The 5,355-nt window shown below is 42.3% G+C and overlaps 1 pseudogene; it reads right to left on the reverse strand.

The window, feature by feature from the left end:
• Window positions 1-905: 905 nt before the first annotated feature.
• Window positions 906-1,792, reverse strand: LOC146542135 (uncharacterized; annotated as a pseudogene).
• Between the last annotated feature and the right edge of the window lie 3,563 nt (window positions 1,793-5,355).

The following is a 5,355-nucleotide window of genomic DNA, read 5'->3' on the forward strand; positions in this document are numbered from 1 at the left end:
TTTAACCATGTTTGGGTGACAGGAATAGTTTGTCCCCCAAAACCACCAATCATCACTCTGTTTCCATGAAATTTGTTTGGATCTCTGTAAATGATTGATGTTTCTGCTCCAGTGTCCACGAATGCCATAACTCTCTGAATATTTTTTCGGGACCAATAAATCGTTAATTCTACATAGGGCCTCCAGTCCCGTCTGGAGGCCCTACAGGGACTAACATCCCCCATCACACCATGAACTGTGCGAGGACCAATTCTTTTGCTTCCGATGGCTCAGGCATCATGGCCAAGACACTTGAGGCGGCTTTTTTTTTCCTATTAGGAACAATGAAGTCTTCTAGGTTCCATGTTGTTGTTGGTATCCTCTCTATAATTCCTATCCTTGGTTTCTTAGGGTAGTTTTGAAATTTTTGATTGTCCTTTAGCTGTCTCCAAAGCTGGAGAAGGACATGGTTGGGCTGGCGGTCAATCTTAGCAAATTGGACCCCAGCTCAAATTAGGTCATTAAACATTTGTTTTTGGGAAACCCTTATGGGTCCCGATCAAGGAGCTCGAATAGCCGGCATCTTGGTTTTAGTCACCGGCAGGATCTCAGCTTCTTCTAACATCCAAATGTTGCGCCTAGTCCGCAGGCATTCTGTCTCCCCCAGATCAGCTACTATCTGAGCAGCCTGCTGAACTACAGCTTCCGAGGTCACCAGAAGGTTTAATATCGAAACCAAGGTCCCATATAGGTGGGAAAGGGCCTGTTGTAAAATTAAATCTCGCATGCCCGCTGAGAACTTGATCATATCCAGGCTGTCATACGAGTCTTCATATATTGCTTCTCTCATGCCTAACTCGCGAATGTAATTTTGAAGGTCCTCCATGGAGGACCATAGTCTTATGTTTAAGGGAGTATCTGTTTTATTTGGTCAGACCATCCAGCATGCTGCCATTAACCAATCTATTATTGAGTGGTTCTCATTGGTATACTGGATGGCAGAGTATAGTCTCTGCCTGACAGCAGGGTGTAATGTTACGGTGGCCAGCTTTGCCATTTCTGGCCCATTAACCATAACACTTTCTGCTCCTGAATCCCATAACCTGAGCAGCCATGCAGGTATACTCTCTCTCGGCCTCTGCCAAAATCGCTGCACCATGTCCATTAATTCAGTTGGAGTGTATGGCCTGGCTGTCACATGCAAATGCGTTTCAGCAGGGGGCCATTGGTCGGGGGGCACCCCTGCTGGTCTATCTTGTACCTTTTTTGTTTTTTGAGTTATAATAGGACGGAGTTCCAGGGGATCCGCCATAAGTAGAACCTCTAGATCCGACTTGGAACTCCTGCTTTCCTCTTGAACCAGGTCCGCTACTTCAGAGGTATGACTATCATTTATTGAAATACTACGGACCTGACCTAGAAACTGTAAAATTGTTTTTTTCCCCATCAATACATTAAGTTCTTGCCCCAGTTTATCAATACAAGCTTTTAGTAGCTGATTTTCATTTTCTAAGTTATCTTATCTTGTCTCTGCTTGATTTAAAGCATTCAACAGTGGCTATGCCACTGTGGATGCAGCTAATTGCCTTTCTTTCGTAGTTAAGACATCTTTGTCCAGTCCCTGAAAGTATTCTGTTAAACGTACCAGGGAAATATTTCCTAAAGAACGCAGGGGACCCCATTCCTCAATTATAGTTGCCAGTTGATAATAAGGAGATCCCAGAAACCCTGGGATCTGCCCAGGGATCATTTTATCTAGGGGAATGGTGTTCTCCTCCTTGACCCATTTGTAGAAATTCCATAAGAAAGACATGATGTAAAGTGGATTTGGCCTGCCTGGCTCGCCAATTGTATAGTCAATGGATATACAGATGGTGTATAGTCAATGGATATACAGATGGGGGGGGGGAGGGGTGTGGGTGGGTGGGTGTGGGTGTGTATCTCCAGGTGCTTGGCTAATATATTTTATATTGGAGTAATGAGAGAAAGTCACTCACCCTATCCTGGGCTCGTGAGATGAACTCCTGATGGAGCAGATCTCCAGAGAGAGATCCTTCCCCACTGGCAGTCAGCTCTTAAATGGGTCTAGGAGAGGTGGAGCCAGGCTCCACCCTTTCCTGCAGCACAGGTGATTTGCCTTCACCTGTGCTCCCGTGGCTGACTCATTGCTCACCTAGGTGATCAATCAGAGCTTCAGGCCATGATTCAGCAGCCCCATACATCCTCTTGTTTATAATCCCCTTTTAAATATGGGAAGGCTGCAACGAGGTCTCCTCATAGCCTTCTCTTCTCCAGGCTGAACAAGCCCAGCTCCCTCAGCCTGCCTTCATAGGGGAAGTGCTTCAGCCTCTTCGTGGTCCTCCTCTGGACCCACTTCAACAACTCCATATCCCTCCTGTATTGGGGCACCACACCTGGATACAGTACTCCAGATAGGACCTCATGAGGGCAAAGTAGAGAGAAACAAGAGAAACCTTCTTGTCCATGCTGACCCCCCTTTTCTGACTGAGCGTGGTATAGCATTGGCCTTCAGAACTACAAGAGCACACTGCAGGCTCATGTTCAGTTTTACATCCACCGGGACCTCTACGTCCTTCTTTGCAGGGCAGCTCTCAAGAATTTCTTCTCCCAGTCTGAATACATATCTGGGATTTCTATGACACAAGTCCAAAACCTTGCACTTTTCTATGCTGAATCTCATTAGGTTCACATGGGCCCACCTTTCACGTTTGTCAAGGTCTCTCTGGATAGCATCTCTTCTTTCTGACATCAAGTAAACCACTCAGCTTGATGTCATTGGCAAACTTGTAGAGGATGCACTTGAGCCCATCATTGATGTCACTGATGAAGATACTGAAGAGCGCCGGTCTCAAGACAGACCCCTGAGGACACTGCTTATCACCAGCCTCCACCTAGACGTTGTGTCATTCACCACAATCCCCTCTCTCTCCCTGCTTCCCACTCTTCTGTTGATGCTGCCAAGCACACTGTTAGCCTTCTAGCACACTGCCGGCTCATGTCCAGCTTTTTGTTCCTCAGAATCCCAAGTCCTTCTGCACTGGGTTGCTCTCAATGAATTCCTCTCCCAGTCTGGGGTTCCCTCAGATCTTGCACTTGGCCTCATTCAATTTCATTATGTTACTGGGAATCTCTTTTAAACCTATCTAAGTCCCTCTGGATGTCTTCCCTTCTTTCTATTATATCAAATGCACCACTCAGACTGGTGTTGTCTCCAATCTTACTGAGGGTGAGTGAGGTAAAACAGCAGTACAAGCTTTAATGTAATGCTTTAACTATTGGAAGAAAGTACATCAGAGGGTAAAGGAGTTATAGGAAGTAGTAAGGTATTTGTTTGGCAGAATTTATTCCCACAGAGTGAGTGAGGCAAATTGAGAATTGTTACTCTGCAACTTCTGCCTCTGAATGGTTGTTAAACTTATATCATTTCACATCAGTGACTATCAGTTCCAAATACAGCAGCAAACTTTTATCTGTACATCAGGAAGAGCTCTTCCCAGGGGGGAAGTCCAAGTATTTATATGAGATGGAAAACTCAGCTTTTTGTATCTAAGTTTTCAACATATCTAATTTCAATGATATGCATGTGTAAATGAGTTAGTTGTATAAAATTTGCCAAAAAAAATTAAAGCATTGTCATTAAGATGGTAAATTTTATATTCATATCTCTGTAAATAGGAGGCTCAACTCAGTGTTTATTTATAAAATGCAGAGAATTCATTTATTCCAAAAGCATATAGTATATTCTGCATTTTGTATAAATATACGTAAATATTACCTGGTATTTATATATTGCCACAAGATATTAGCACTGCTGCAAACCTATAAGCTTTCCTCAAGAATTATTCTCTGAAAATATCTTTAAATTATAATTAAGCCTGAACTGGCTTGGCACAAATTACCTAAAATTCTATACAGAGAGAAGTAGTAACACAGTGGTATTCCATTCCCTTCACTATAACGAGTTAACAAAGCTTTGGAATACATTCTATAATCTTTCATGATTTGTCTTCTTCTTTCAGTCATTGGGCAACAGCCAAAAACAAAATGATTTTGAGATTGAGATGCTTATCGCTTCACTGCCTAAAAATTAAAATCTAGGGTGCAGGAAAGTTCCCTTTGTAGTGAGTAGGAAAGAGTTACCTATTGAGTAGCAAACAGTGTGAGGTGGAGACAATATCTGATTCAGATGATATCAAATGAGAGGAAAAACGATCTGGAGCGCTTTCCTTGCTTGCCTGGAAGCTGCAAGCAGTCACCTTTGTGAAACTGCAGTTAAGAACTGGGTGTCCATGGACACACATTACTTCTGGCACTTACACATTTGCCTGAGGCACCACTTCCAAGTCAGGAAAGTGACTGAGCTGAAAACTTGTAATTTTCTTGTTGATGCCACAAAGTCAATTCTAAGCCAGATCACTCCTTCAAACTCTCCAAATGTTTAGCTTGGACGAAGTTCATACTGGCAACTGAGATTTCTGGCAGCACTTGAGCAATGGCTCAGAGAAATCAAGAAACTGTAGCTTAAGGATGTAGTGTACTGGTTGAGTGCATCTAGCAGCTGTGTACTTCCCATGGTCCCTGCTGGACTGTGCCTACCCCTTCCTTGCTCTAACAGTGGGGCTGTATTGACACATCAGTGATCTGGATCAGAAAGGAAGTCTGGATCAAAACTAGCATTATGGAGGGAAAAATACTGAGGAATGCAATGAGGTGAGTGTTGAACATATGAAAGCAAGAGAAGAAAGGGCCGGACTAACTGCTGAAATGCCTGGAGCTATATGATCCAGATGTTGCTTCCAGATATTACTCTCATCTCTGAGCATCAAAAAGCAAAGTCATGCATTTGAGTACTGGCACACAGATCACTGTTTTCTCTTACAAACGTAGAAGAGGAACTGGAGACCTACTGTTTTACCTTTACCATGGTACTCCAGTGTTTGGAACATTTTCCTAATCATGAGATCATGGTAGGTTATGTTGAATCACCCTCTGTGAGATTTTCAGTGATCACTTTTTTATTTTATTTTGGTCTTATCTCACATTTGAAAGACAAATGTGAAACATGAAATATTTATTTTTCTGCATTTTAGAGTCAATAAAGATATTTGTGTAAAACATTCTGTTGTAAATGAGATAACTGCAGAATCCTATGAGAATCAGAAATAAGATTTTTTTAAATGTGTATCAATTAATCTTGTAAAAATCAAATCCCTTCTATAAAATAAATTCACATTGTGTTGCACTTTCTATGTTTTAATGTTTATTCTGTCTAGAAGTACATTCTGTCCCAATAGAAGAACAGATAAATTTAAACAGATTTTTGTTGGATTCCATCCACTTCATTCAGTGCAGCTA

The sequence above is a fragment of the Meleagris gallopavo genome, chromosome Z (genome assembly GCF_905368555.1).
Source record: "Meleagris gallopavo chromosome Z, MGAL_WU_HG_1.1, whole genome shotgun sequence".
Lineage (NCBI taxonomy): Eukaryota > Metazoa > Chordata > Aves > Galliformes > Phasianidae > Meleagris > Meleagris gallopavo.